A 15,883-nucleotide genomic window follows, 5' to 3' on the forward strand; every position below is an offset into this window, starting at 1 on the left:
AAGGGAGGAAAAGATTGAGGAAATAAGAACTGGAAGAAGGAGGGAAGGAAGGAAGGAAGGAAGGAAGGAAGGAAGGAAGGAAGGAAGGAAGGAAGGAAGGAAGGAAGGAAGGAAGGAAGGAAGGAAAGAAAAAAAGAAAGAAAGAAAGAAAGAAAGAAAGAAAGAAAGAAAGAAAGAAAGAAAGAAAGAAAGAAAGAAAGAAAGAAAGAAAGAAAGAAAGAGAGAGAAAGAAAGAAAAGATTGAGAAAATAAGAACTGCAAGAAGGAGGTAAGGGAGGAATAAAAGAAGGAAGGAAGGAATAAGTAAAGAAGAAAGGTCGCGAAAGATTGAGGAAGAAAGAAATGGAGGAAGGCAGGAAGAAGAGATGGAAAGGGGAAAGGAATGAAAAGATTGAAAAGAAATAGAAAGAAGCAAGGATGGAAGAAATAAAAGAAGGAAAAGATTGAGAGAATTGAAACTGGAAGGAGGTAAGGAAGGAATGGAAGAAGGAAGGAATATGTAAAGAAGAAAAGATGCTAAAGATTGAGGAGACAGAAGAAAGAATAAATTGAGGGAGGTGGGCAGAAAAAATGGAAAGAAGAAAAGAATTAAAAGAATAAGGGCAAGAAGGAAGGAAAGAAAAGATTAAGGAAGAAAGGAAGGAATGGATGGAGGGAGGAAGAAAGGTAAGACAGTAGGCTAAAAGAAGGAAGGAAGGGAAGGAAGGAAGCAGGAACTATGGAGGGTGAAATAGAATTAATAGGGAAGGAAAAGGAAGGGAAGAAAGGAAGTAAGGATGAGAGGAAGGAGAGTGTAAATAAGGAAGGAAAAGAAGAAGGATGGGATGGAAGCGAGGGAGGAAAAAAGAAAGGAAGGAGGGAAGGAAAAGAAGAAGATATAAAGGAAGGAGCAGAAAGAGGAAAGAATATGAAAAAATGGAGAGGGCATAAGGAAAGAATGAAGGAATAAAGAAAAGAAGGAAGAAAGGACAAATGGGATGGACGTGAGAAAGGAGATAGGAAGAATGGATGGAGAAGATGAAGGAATAAATGGAGGAAGAAAGGAAAGAAGTCAGGAAAGATGGAAGGGAGGTGACATGGAAGTGAGAAAGGAAGGAAGATAGGAAAAAGGAAGAATAAAAAGGTATAAAGGAAAGAGAAGAAAAAGGAAGGAAATGGGCAGGAAGGATGGAGAGGGGAGGAAGGAAGGAATGTAGGAAAAAGGGAAGGAATGAGAAGAAAGGAAGGGAAGAAGGACTGAAAGGATTTTGGGAGGAAAGAAGAAAGAAGGGAAGGAAAAGAAAGAAATGAATGACAGTAAAGTTCTGTGACTGTGCTTACACGTGCTCCTCCTGGGGCGGGTCTTGGACCCAACTGTGTTGCTTAGCTTTCCTGTGCTGTCTGGGTTGAAGGACAGGCTGTAGGGAATTGCAGGTCTTTTGGCAGACAAGTTAGTTATAGAATTTGTATTTCAACAGCAAATGTATCTGTTTGCCTGAAGTTTGGCTTAAAATATTCTCGTAATAACAAAGTTATACTGCGGCTGGCTATATTTACACCAACAAAGTCAGGCCCCGTGGTTGCCCCTTATTTCCTTATCTTCTGAACGGTTGAGCCAATCTCTGGCTTTATTTAGGCCTCAACACAGCGATTCCTTTTCATTCTTTAATATATGACATCTGCTGTACCTTGGGGAGTGTCACCATGGTGGAACCGTCGCTGGGCGTTATGGGGGAAGGAAATCTCCTTCAATGGGCCAAACCTTTCTTTCCAAACCCCCCCTCCCCCATTGCCCCCTCCGCAATGGAAACTAAAATCGAACAGCGATGCTAAAAGACTAACAGGTTGGGCAGGTAGGGGGTGTTAAAACAGCGCGGGAACAGGTGCCCAATTTCCTGGCACAAGACCGAACCGACTCGCGGTGGTTGCCATGGTGGCAAGAAGAGGAACAGCTGGCACAGTAGGAAAAATGACAGCACCGTGTTTTGAAACAGAAACATATCATGATTTAGAGCGAGACTCGCAAATTGCATTTCGTCTTGCTAATTCCAAAGAATATAAGGCGGCTCCTGTGTATTTATTAAAAACCCCCTCCCCTGGAAAAAAAAAAAAAAGAAAAGACGGGCGTCCATTTTTCAACGACGGCGTGCATTGGGTTCCTGTCGGCTCGGGGTCTCGGGCGTCTCTATGATTGCCGATCTGTAAAATGTTTATTGTAGACAACACGTTGCCATTTGCAGGTAACCTCCCTTGGAAGCACTAAGGGAAGAGCTCATTTGAATTTTAATATTGATAATTAATGTTCAATTAAGGATGAGGTTTTTAATTAAAGTGAAAAAAAAAAAGGAAATTATGAAAAGAGAATTCTGGAGCTTATGGAGAAAGGAAAAAAAAATGGAAGCGATCGGAATGCGGTTAAAGGATCCTAATTCAGCCAAATCTCTCATTTTGAAAGGAAGATAAGAGTGTTATGAATTGTGGAAAGGTCCAAATCGTTTTTTTACTTTTTTGAATTCTTTGCTGAATAATCAGAGGTGGGAAAAAAAAAAAAAAAATTCTAAAAGAAAGCTCCAGTATCTATGGATGAGAGATCACATTGGCGCCTCGTCTACATCTTTTAGCTGCTGCAGATTGGCAGTTCATAGTAATGATTTAACCACTTGACCACCGGAAGTTTTTGGCCACCAGGGCATTTTTTTTTGCTATTCAGCACTGTGCTACTTTAACCACTTCAACCCCGGAGGGTTTTACCCCCCCCCCATGACCTGGCCATTTTTTTGCGATACGGCACTCCGTTATTTTAACTGACAATTGTGCAACGCTGTACCCAAAGGAAATATTTTTTACTTTCTGCTATAAAACATATCCAATAAAAAAAAATTGAAAAGAAAAAAAATCTAATTTCTCCTTAAATTTATGTATTTAATATGTATTCAGCTACATATTTTTGGTAAAAAAAAAAATAATCCCAAAACGTATATATATATATATATATATATATATATATATATATATATATATTTATTTATTTATTTTTAACTTTCTTTATTCAATTTTTAAAACTTTAACAATACAAAACAAAACCATGTAAACATTATCATATCTACATAATAAGATTAATAGATAAGCGGGGACCAAAAAAAGACCAAAAAGACCCCGGGGGTAGAAAACACCCTATACCCCCCTTCTACACCCGTTTCCAGGGTTATAAAATGAAAATTTACACCTTAATTCCTCCCCTCTTTTCCAACCCTCCCCCTCCCCTTCAAATGTGCTCGTGTTTAAATTCCTATATCCATTTTATCAGACTGTTCCTATATTACAAATAATTTACCTTGTTTAAGATTAGCTAACCCTTTAGTTCCGTTTGGTCTAAGAAAAAAAAAAAAAAAACTAATCTCTCCTTAAATTTATGTATTTAATATGTATTCAGCTACATATTTTTGGTTAAAAAAAAATCCCAATAAAGCGTATATTGATTGGCTTGAGCAAAAGTTATAGTGTCTACAACCTATGGGATATTTTTATGGAATTTGTACTTATTTTTTTTTTTATAGTAATAACGGCAATTTTTAGCAGGACTGTGACATTGCGGCGGACAAATCGGACACCTAACTGACACTTTTGACACTTTTTGGGGACCAGTGACACTAATACAGTGATCAGGGCTAAAAACATGCACTGTCACTGTACTAATGACACTGGGTGGGAAGGGGTTAAACATCTAGGGTGATCAAAGGGTTAACTGTGTGCCTAGCCATTATTTTACTGTACTGTGTGAGCTGCTTTTATGCAGGGAAGTGATGGATTTTATTCCCTGCTTTGCAGGGACTCATGATCCATCCCTTCCGCTCTGTCAGAACAGAGTGCACTGTCACTGTACTAATGACACCGGCAGGGAAGGGGTTAACATCAGGGGTGATCAAAGGGTTAAATGTGTGCCTAGGAGGTGCTTGCTAACTGTGTGGAGGGGGGTTCGCTCTGACTGGGTGAAGACTTAGCAAGAACACAAGATCTCCATCTTCTCCCCGTCTGAACGGCGATCTGCCTTGTTTACATAGGGATAGATCGCGGGTGGCTGGCGGACGTCGGGTTTGCCGGGCCCGCTAATTGTAATCCCCTGCATGCAATCACCGCGCGATCGCGCCTCCGTCATCACGCGCGCCTCCCAGTGGCTATTCGCCAGGAATGACGTACAGGTACACTGTTTCACGCAATAGAGCCGACCTGCCGCGGTACATCTGCGGTAGGCAAGTGGTTAACTGGCAATTGTGCGTTCATGCAACGCTGTAGTTTTTAAAGCCCCTAGAGAACATCAGCTAAAAGGTAACAATGAATTATGGGCCTAGAATTATTCTTCTCATTCTGGCGTGCGCAGCGATATGTAACATGTGTAGCGCAATCAATGTTTTCCTGCACAGGGGCCTCTGACACAAACATTATGTGGGGGGGCTCAAAAGTTGTTTTGGATGGAATTATAAGTGGTTGGGTCTAACTTAAATTTTTTTTACATTTTTTTACTGAACTTTTTTTCATTACTTAGGAAAAAAAGTCCCTTGTGTGATTTTTCTTTTGGTGACAGGCAGTGGTGGCCGGTGTTCCATTTTTTTGTGTGTGTGTGTGTGTGTGTGGGGGGGGCGGGGTTGTGGCGGGTGGTTAGTTTGCCGCTCCCCCCAAAAAATGGAGCACCGGCCACCACTGCCTGTCACCAAAAAAAAGCATCACACAGGGGACTTTTTTCCTTTTTTTCCTGTTTCATGAAAAAAGTTTGGTAAAACGTTTAAAAAAAAATGTAAATTTGGTCAGTCCGTCAGTCAAAACCCCCCCCCGTCGCACGGTCGATCTAAAACCACCCATCCCACCCCCCCCGTCGCTCGCCCATCTGCACCCCAGCTCTGCACTTACCCTATTTAGGTCACGGGGAGCTTCAGCGGCTTCCCTCTGCGTCTCTTCCACGACCACCAATACGGTCGCTTCTCCTCTCAGCCTCTTGCGCCTCAGGACCCGCTTCATGATTGGCGGGGAGGAGAAGCAGAAAGACAATAGCGAATATTAATTGGCTAATGTCACACAACTGGGTGGCCTCAGGCTCTAATCATGTGCTTAAAAAAAAAATAGACCTACTTACCCCTGGCTCCGATGTTCTCTTTGGCCTGAAGCTCCAGGCTGTGGGTGGTCTCTCAGTGACTTGATGTACGGTGTAGGGTTTTTAACCCCGCATTGTACCAGGGGCAGGTCCAGAGTCTAGACTCGGGAGGGGCACTGCCAGAAAATAAAGTTTTCCGTGGGCAATTTGTCTGGGCAATGGCTTGTGTTAGCGCTTCTATCATCATGACACCATGGTTGTTATGGTGTCAGGATGACTGAAGCGCATTATTTCTATTATTACATTGTATTATTAAATGAAATAGTTCAACTCACCATAATGTAGAATCAGTGGGAGCCTTGAGCGTGTCACTTGCCACGTTGCCTGCCTTCAGATGCAGGTTGTCACTTGCCACTTCACCTAACACCAGATGCAGCTTGTCCCTTGCCATGTCGTCTGCCACCAGATGCAGCTTGTCCCTTGCCATGTCACCTGCCACCAGATGCAGCTTGTCCCTTGCCATGTCACCTGCCACCAGATGCAGTTTGTCCCTTGCCATGTCACCTGCCACCAGATGCAGCTTGTCCCTTGCTATGTCGCCTGCCACCAGATGCAGCTTGTCCCTTGCTATGTCGCCTGCCACCAGATGCAGCTTGTCCCTTGCCATGTCACCTGCCACCAGATGCAGCTTGTCCCTTGCCATGTCACCTGACACCAGATGCAGCTTGTCCCTTGCCATGTCACCTGCCACCAGATGCAGCTTGTCCCTTGCCATGTCGCCTGCCACCAGATGCAGCTTGTCCCTTGCCATGTCACCTGCCACCAGATGCAGCTTGTCCCTTGCCATGTCACCTGCCACCAGATGCAGCTTGTCCCTTGCCATGTCGTCTGCCACCAGATGCAGCTTGTCCCTTGCCATGTCACCTGCCACCAGATGCAGCATGTCCCTTGCCATGTCACCTGCCACCAGATGCAGCTTGTCCCTTGCCATGTCACCTGCCACCAGATGCAGCATGTCCCTTGCCATGTCATCTGCCACCAGATGCAGCTTGTCCCTTGCCATGTCATCTACCACCAGATGCAGCTTGTCCCTTGCCATGTCACCTGCCACCAGATGCAGCATGTCCCTTGCCATGTCTCCTGCCACCAGATGCAGCTTGTCCCTTGCCATGTCACCTGCCACCAGATGCAGCATGTCCCTTGCCATGTCATCTGCCACCAGATGCAGCTTGTCCCTTGCCATGTCATCTACCACCAGATGCAGCTTGTCCCTTGCCATGTCACCTGCCACCAGATGCAGCTTGTCCCTTTCCATGTCACCTGCCACCAGATGCAGCTTGTCCCTTGCCATGTTGTCTGCCACCAGATGCAGCTTGTCCCTTGCCATGTCACCTGCCACCAGATGCAGCTTGTCCCTTGCCATGTCGTCTGCCACCAGATGCAGCTTGTCCCTTGCCATGTCACCTGCCACCAGATGCAGCTTGTCCCTTGCCATGTCACCTGCCACCAGATGCAGATTGTCACTTGCCACATTGCCTGCCACCAGATGCAGCTTGTCACCTGCCACGTTGCCTGCCACCAAATGTGGATTTTCACTTGCCCCATCACCTTCCACCAGATGCATCTTGTCACTTGTCATGTCACTTGCCACCAGATGCAGCTTGTCCCTTGCCATGTCACCTGCCACCAGATGCAGCATGTCCCTTGCCATGTCATCTGCCACCAGATGCAGCTTGTCCCTTGCCATGTCATCTACCACCAGATGCAGCTTGTCCCTTGCCATGTCACCTGCCACCAGATGCAGCTTGTCCCTTTCCATGTCACCTGCCACCAGATGCAGCTTGTCCCTTGCCATGTTGTCTGCCACCAGATGCAGCTTGTCCCTTGCCATGTCACCTGCCACCAGATGCAGCTTGTCCCTTGCCATGTCGTCTGCCACCAGATGCAGCTTGTCCCTTGCCATGTCACCTGCCACCAGATGCAGCTTGTCCCTTGCCATGTCACCTGCCACCAGATGCAGATTGTCACTTGCCACATTGCCTGCCACCAGATGCAGCTTGTCACCTGCCACGTTGCCTGCCACCAAATGTGGATTTTCACTTGCCCCATCACCTTCCACCAGATGCATCTTGTCACTTGTCATGTCACTTGCCACCAGATGCAGCTGGCTGCACAGTGAGGGCGGAACTGCAGTGATGCAGGGCGGGCGGTGAGAGATGATGTCATCTCTCTTCTCGCTCGCCCGCCCCCTCACTGGCCTGCCTGCCCACTCACCCGCTGGCCTGCTCACTTCCAGCCCCTTCGCTCACTATTTTCTCAGGGGGAGCAATTTCCCTGTCCACCCCCCCCCCCCCCAGATCCGCCCCACGTTGTACATGAGGAGCGAAGATTTTGACTGCCACCCAAAGCACCTTAGACAGGGGGATCGAAGGGACCCTATGCATGGATGGACGAAGCCTGCTAGAGCAATCCAGGAAGAAGGAAAGTAATACACCTTACCCCTGCACCCCCAGACTAAATTAGTGTGGGGACCCACTGCACGGGTATTTTGTGTAACTTTTAGAGTACAGCTTTAAGAGGACCTAGCTTCAGATATATTCATAGGCATGAGCAGGGGGTGTGCCAGGTGTGCCCAGGCACTCTGTGTGGTGCAGATTACCCCTACTGCCCAGGCTTCCCCCCGTGTACCTTCCCCCCACCCCCCCTCAGCGCTACTGGCTTTCCTCCTCTCCTACCCCCTTGGCTGCTAAGGGGGATACTTCAGGATGGAGAGTGGGGAATGAGGCTAATCCATATGTCATTTACCAGCGCCTTCCTTTTCTAAATGAACACAGTGAACACACTCACTCACTGTGTTCAATCATAACGGAAGCATAGGAAACAATTTCCTATGCTTCAGTGTGTAAATGAACAGGAAACCGCTCAGAACAGAGCACTCCCCATTCATTCACTGTCCAGTGCAGCTGAGGCCACAGAGAAAGGCATGTGTGTTTGAGCTTTGGGGGGGTCACACCCTAATGCAATAGGCTGCGCACACCTATGGATATAGCAGCATGAATTTTTGAGTGTAGAGCCTGGGTGCTCAAACTGGCGGCCCTCCAGATGTTGCGGAACTACAAGCATGACCTCCCAAAGGCCGAGGCATGATGGGACTTGTAGTTCCGCAACAGCTGGAGGGCCACAATTTGAGCACCCATGGTGTAGAGGCTCGATGTGTTAGGTGCCCATTTGAATGGGCTGTAATCTGATGACCTGTAAAAGACTGAGGAGACTAAGGAAATTCTTCCTCCTGCCTGCAGCAGACAGATAACACCATCTCAGCCTAGACAAAGTCACTGAATTTTGACGTCTTGTAAAAAAAGCCAGCGTCAACTGAGACCTAAGTATCCACTGTTGAATCTAGAACTCAGGGACACACAAGAGTTCAGGGATTACCTTGCAGATCTTGGTTTCTGGGGTCAGTTCCCAGCAGGACATTACCTCCACTGAGTTCCTCCATCCTTCCCATCTACCTCCTGTACTGGTAGGTTAAGTGGCCTCTTACCAAACTAGCCTTGATGTGCCTTCATGATTACCGAGGACCGCAAGCTTTACGGCCATCAGAGACTAATGTGATTGTCCTAATATACTCTGTAAAATGCTGCCAGATATGTCAGCGTTGCATCAATAAAGGAAATAAATATATCCGCAAGGTCAAATTGTAACAAAGTTGCCTGTGACTGCGCACACAGTGATGGCATTGGTTCTATCCGTATAAGTGCTTGTAAATGAAATTCCTGGAGCTGGTAACAGTAACCAGATTATCCACATCTTCTCGATGAATGGATAGAATTGTAACTTCTCTAGCCTTGTAAATTGAGATATGGGAGCAAAATGACTGCTGTGTAGCCTTGTCACTTGTTCAATAGGTGTAAATATATGTATGTGTATATATATATATATATATATATATATATATATATATATGCACAGTATATATATATATATATATATATATATATATATATATATATATATATATATATATATATATATATATATATATATAGTATCTCACAGAAGTGAGTAGTGAGTACACCCCTCATATTTTTGTAAATATTTTATTCTATCTTTTCATGTGACAACACTGAAGAAATGACACTTTGCTACAATGTAAAGTAGTGAGTGTACAGCTTGTATAACAGTGTAAATTTGCTGTCCCCTCAAAATAACTCAACACACAGCCATTAATGTCTAAACGCTGGCAACAAAAGTGAGTACGCCCCTAAGTGAAAATGTCCGAATTGGGCCCAACGTGTCAATATTTTGTGTGGCCACCATTATTTTCCAGCACTGCCTTAACCCTCTTGGGCATGGAGGTCACCAGAGCTTCACAGGTTGCCACTGGAGTCCTCTTCCCCTCCTCCATGATGACATCACAGAGCTGGTGGATGTTAGAGACCTTGCACTCCTCCACCTTCCGTTTGAGGATGCCCCACAGATGATCAATAGGGTTTAGGTCTGGAGACATGTTTGGCCAGTCCATCGCCTTTACCCTCAGCTTCTTTAGCAAGGCAGTGGTCGTCTTGGAGGTGTGTTTGGGGTCGTTATCATGTTGGAATACTGCCCTGCGGCCCAGTCTCCAAAGGGAGGGGATCATCAACCGAGATAAAACCAGCCTGAAATTTGTGTCGGTGTGGGTCCTATAAATAGATTAGGAGAGAGCTGGTTTGTTCACAGTACAGCTCTGCACATTTCTTCCTGCCTCTGCCTATGTGGAAAGGAGGTGTGTGCCTTTCCTCCAATCAGCTGTCACACAGTGCATGCCAAGACTTCACTCCCAGTGCTGAACAGGAAGAAAAATTTCTAACACGATGTGCACTTTCTAAAGGATATAACAAGCAGAAGACAGCAGATATACATCTAAAACTTATGTAGGGAGATTTGTTTCATCTATGTGTATCATCTAAGGCTGTTCACGTCACTGGGTATATGTGAGGGTTTACATCCACTTTAAATGTGTGGTCATCAGGAAGAATGCTCCCTAAAAAAGGTGGTCATTGGAAAGCATATTCCTTAATTGCGTGGTCATTGGGAAGACTGCTCCTTAAACTTTTGGTCATGGGAAACCAGGGAAAGAATGCTTCTTAAACGTGTGGCCATTGGGAAAAACATTCCTTAAAACTGTGGTCTTTGTAAATAATGTTACTTAAAGAGGTGGTCATTGGAAAGCATGTTCCTTAAATGTGTGGTCATTAGAAAAAAATGCTTCCTAAAATTTGGTCATTGGAAAGCATATTCCCTAAATGTGTGGTCATTGGGAAGGCTGCTTCTTAAACTTGTGGTCATGGGAAAGAATACTTCTTAAACGTGGGGTTACTGGGAAAAACATTCCTTAAAATTTTGATCATTGAGAAGAATGCTCCTTAAAGTGGCGGTCATTGGAAAGCATGTTCCTTAAATGTGTGGTCATTGGGAAGAATTCTCCCTAAAGTTGTGGTCGTTGAGAAGAATGGTCCTTAAACGTGTTGTCATTGAGAAGAATGCTCTTTAAAGAGGTGGTCATTAGTATGTTCCTTAAATGTGTGGGCATTAGGAAAAAATGCTCCTTAGTGGGGTAGTTAATGGAAAGCATGTTCCTTAAATGTGTGGTTATTAGAAAAAATGTTCGTTAAAGAGGTGGTCATTGGAAAGCATGTTCCTTAATTGTGTGGTCATTGGGAAGAATGCTCCTTACTTGTGTGGTCATTGAGAAGAATGCTCCTTAAACTTGTAGTCATTAGGAAGAATGCCCTTAAAGAGGTGGTCATTGGAAAGCATGTTCCTTAAATGTGTGGTCATTGGGAAGAACATTCCTTAAAAGTGTGGTCATTGAGAAGAATGCGCCTTAAACTTGTGGTCATTAGGAAGAATGCCCTTTAAAGAGGTGGTCAATGGAAAGCATGTTCCTTAAATGTGTGGTCATTAGGAAAAATACTCTTAAAAAGGTGGTCCATTGGAAAGCATATTTCCTTAATGTGTGGTCATTGAGCAGAATGCTCTTTAAACTTGTGGTCATTGGGAAGAACATTCCTTAAAATTGTGGTCATTGTGAAGAATGCTCCTTAAAGTTGTGGTCATTGAGAAGAATGCTCTTTAAAAAGGTGGTCATTGGAAAGCATGTTCCTTAAATGTGTGGTTATTGGCAAGAATGCTCCTTACACGTGTGGTCATTGGGAAGAACATTCCTTAAAATTGTGGTCATTGGGAAGACTGCTCCTTAAACCTTTGGTCATTGGAAAGAATGCTTTTTAAACATGTGATCATTGGGAAAAACATTCCTTAAAACTGTCATTGTAAAGAATGCTCCTTAAAGAGGTGGCCATTGGAAAGCACGTCCCTTAAATGTGTGGTCATTAGAAAAAAATGCTTCCTAAAATTTGGTCATTGGAAAGCATATTCCCTAAATGTGGGGTCATTGGGAAGGCTGCTTCTTAAACTTGTGGTCATGGGAAAGAATACATCTTATTTTTTTTTTTTAATCTTTATTTAAATTTTTCACAAGGCCATACAAAACGTGAGAGAGTAGCCAAAAAAAAAATAGACAAAAACATTCAGTAATCCCAACATCATCAAGAATACATCTTAAACGTGTGGTCATTGGGAAAAACATTCCTTAAAATTGTGGCCATTGGAAAGCATGTTCCTTAAATGTGTGGTCATTGGGAAGAAAGCTCCCTAAAGTTGTGGTCATTGAGAAGAACGCTCCTTAAACGTGTTGTCATTAGGAAAAAATGCTTCTTATTGGGGTGGTTATCGGAAAGCATGTTCCTTAAATTTGTGGTCATTAGGAAAAATGCTGGTTAAAGAGGTGGTCATTGGAAAGCATTTTCCTTAAATGTGTGGTCATTGGGAAGAATGCTTCTTACACATGTGGTCATTGGGAAGAACATTCCTTAAAATTGTGGTCATTGAGAAGAATGCTCCTTAAACTTGTGGTCATTAGGAAGAATGCCCTTTAAAGAGGTGGTACATTGGAAAGCATGTTCCTTAAATGTGTGGTCATTAGAAAAAATACTCCTTAAAAAGGCTGTCCATTGCAAAGCATATTTCTTAAATATGTGGTCATTGAGAGGAATGCTCCTTAAGCTTGTGGTCATTAGGAAGAATGTCTCTTAAATAGGTGGTCATTGGAAAGCAATTCCTTAAATGTGTGGTCATTGAGAAGGTTGCTCTTTAGGAAGAATGCTCATTAAAGAGGTGGTGATTGGAAAGCATATTTCTTTAAGGTGTGGTAATTTGGAAGGTTGCTTTTTAATCCTGTGGTTAATGGGAACATTTTTCCCTAAACTTGGGGTCATTTGTAAAAAAAAGTTTATATTTTCTGGAAGCAAAGGCTCTGGAGAATAAAATGGTGGTCATTGCAATTTTTTGTTTATATTTGTGCAACTATTTATCAAACACATATTTTCAGGAAAAAATACACTAAGATGAATTTTTGTGAAAACAAACACAATATAATACCAACTTTTTGTTAAAAATATAAAAGATGGGGTTGCATCGAGTAGATACCAAACATGTCAAGCCTTAAATTGCAAAAAAATCTGGTACCCAAAATTCTCCAGAGGCAATGCTTTAAAAGCCTTTACAGGTCATCAGTTTAGAGTTAACCATGAATTGCGGCACGAGAATTATTGCTCTAACTCTGGCATTCGTGACGATACCTCACATTTTTATTAATTTCATATTAATCTTTTTTTTTTTTTTTTACACTTTTTTTAGCATTATTGCTATCACAAGGAGGCTAACAAGTCCCCTATATGATAGCATTGGGCAGGTGACAGATACATTTTATGGTGACCTCCGGGGTCTTTTAGACCCCCAATATCTTCCCTGCTCTTCAGTGCAGTTATCCAAGCACAGATTGTGCTGGAATAGCTGCATCCTCAGCTACACTAGCCACAGCTGTGATCCCGGAAGTGGCATAATAAACGGGGGTCCCTAGTTGTAGTAGAATCAGGTAATGGATGTTCCTCAAGTTCCTCCTACTCTCACTCTATGAGCAGTTTTCCGAAGTCTTGGGCTCCCTGGAGGAACGTGAAAGCCTGGGAACCACCAAGGGTGCTGACAGTGGGGGGTGAGAGGAGCACTTTGAGAGCCCCATAAAATGGATTGGGGCGGCTCTAGAACCACACGGACCAATTTTATCAGAAAGTCCATTGCTTGCTGTTAAAGCCAGTACCAAGCTCAATGGTGAGCTTGATGTAACCACTTTCCTACCATAACAGGAACATACTTCCCCTAACCTTAGTGAGCAAGCTAGCAGTGATGAAACGCAATGGTAAACGTGGTTTCGAGTGGAGACAATAATGCGTGCAGTTTCCATCTTTTTGATAAATTTAATATAGAAATAGGAGCTAAGTTTTGGAGTGAGGCTTATATTTATTTCACTGGCCTACTGTGCCATTTATCAATGTACCTTGGTAGACAAGTGGTTAAACATCCACCCTAAAGTGTATGTAAACCCCAACAATGGACTTCTCTTCTTGGATCCCTTTTGGTCTGTTGGATAGACCATTACAAGTGTTTTGTTATATCTCTTGTTGAACTCTTGCCTTTATTCCAGTTTTGCACAGTTGCACGGGCTCTGGATTGAAATGGCTTACTTTGATTTCACTGCACACTGTGAGCTTCTTATAATGTGCAAGTCAGATAGAGCCCCCTCCTGGCTGGAGGATGTCCTGCATTATCTAGGCCTTTCCTCCCAACCCTGACTGTCCCTGACCCACCCCTTTCATTCATTGGGCTTCAGTTCTGTCAATCACGGAGGCTCAGCATTACATGTGGGAGTTACCTGTGCAAATATAACCTGCCTAGGGTCACCCTCTACTTGAGACTGGCACCAACCTATCCAGGCATTTTGATATCTGCATAACTCCTCCCATTGCTTACATCGGGACTTGGGGCTCTTGAGAGGACAACTGATGCAGGGTGCTGTGTTTTTGGGAAGCTATGTACAGCACCCTGCAAGCCCCTCCCACCAGCCATGAACTCAGTGTCAAGGTCATCCAGGGCCTAGGTCAAAGATGCCAAACTGCGCTCCCTCCCCCATTCATGATGTGCAAGCTTAGGGTATCCTTTACCCAGCTTTGCAACAGGAGACAGAAAACTATTGCGCCCAGGGCAATTGCCTCTCCTGCCCCCTATTCTCAGCCCTGCATGAACTGCCTACATTGCATAGCGAAGCACAGCGACCCAGCGAGGACATCACTGCATCAAAAATAAACTATGTAATAAAGATGGAAAGGTTTTATTAAAAAAAAAAATCATTAGCATGTTGATGAGGGGGCGAGGAGCCAAGCAGATTAAACTTCGGCTGTAATATCGGAGTAGGTGTTTACCTTTAAGCAGAAATCCCTTTAGATGAGGACAGGATGGTTGTTTCACAGAGTTATGGAATTCTAATGGAAACACTCCAGTCTTCCTTTTTTTTTTTTTTTTTTTTAAAGCATATTAATATTTTTTTGGCAGGATCTGAATTGAATTATAATTCTTCTGGGGAAGTGGTACGGGTGACAGAAACATATTTTCTGCTCTGTGCACCCACTGAATCACCGGAGACTCGTTAACCTCTCCTGTGCCGGCCAACCAACCTATAAAACCGCAGCCACCGGAGAGAGAGAGAGAGAGAGAGAGAGAGGTGACGTGGGTAAAGGGCCACAAACTCCACAAAGAGGAACAAAGGGTTTCTGATTAATTAACACAACATAGGAATAGATGTGTGATTTTTAAAGGGGGTTTCCATGGTGAGCCTTAAAGCAGGACCCCCTTCCTACCCTACCAATATAACTGGTGCCGTTTGGACGCCATGCAGATATCCCCTATTGTTTCCTTAAAAGGATTGGGAAGATGTGACATGCAGATTTTTTTTATTTTTCCAATCAACTTTTAAACTTTAATTTGCATAACGTACTAAAATATGGATAGCGATTTCAGCATTATATAGGTTTTCATGCTGTCACCCACCAATGCTAAATCAAGATATGGATCAGGTCTGCTCAGTAGATAGATAGAAACTAGAAAAAAATAGATAGATAGACAGACAGACAGACAGACAGACAGACAGATAGACAGATAGACAGATAGATAGATAGATAGATAGACAGATAGACAGATAGACAGATAGACAGATAGATAGATAGATAGATAGATAGATAGATAGATAGATAGATAGATAGATAGATAGATAGATAGATAGATAGATAGATAGATAGATAGATAGATAGATCGATCGATCGATCGATCGATCGATCTATCTATCTATCTATCTATCTATCTATCTATCTATCTATCTATCTATCTATCTATCTATCTATCTATCTATCTATCTATCTATCTTTTAAATATTTATACTATATACAGTGCCTTGAAAAATGTATTTTATTGGGATTTTATGTGATAGACCAACACAAAGTGGCACATAATTGTGAAGTGGAAGGAAAATGATAAATGGTTTTCAACATTTTTTAACAAATAAATATGTGAAAAGTGTGGGGTACATTTGTATTCAGCCCCCCTTTACTCTGATACCCCTAACTAAAATCTAGTGGAACCAATTGCCTTCAGAAGTCACCTAATTACCGCATTTATCGGCGTGTAACACGCACCTTAATTTTAAGAGGGAAGTTTCAGGAAAAAACTTAAATTTTAAATAAAGAATTTTGAAGCAAAATAAGGGTCAGTGCCCATCAATGCAGCCTTATCAGTGCCCATCTGCAGCCTTGCCATTGCCCATCATTGCAGTCTGATCAGTGCCCATCTGCAGCCTCGCCATTGCCCATCATTGCAGTCTGATCAGTG

Source organism: Aquarana catesbeiana, linkage group LG11 (genome assembly GCF_042186555.1).
Source record: "Aquarana catesbeiana isolate 2022-GZ linkage group LG11, ASM4218655v1, whole genome shotgun sequence".
Classification (NCBI taxonomy): Eukaryota; Metazoa; Chordata; class Amphibia; order Anura; family Ranidae; genus Aquarana; species Aquarana catesbeiana.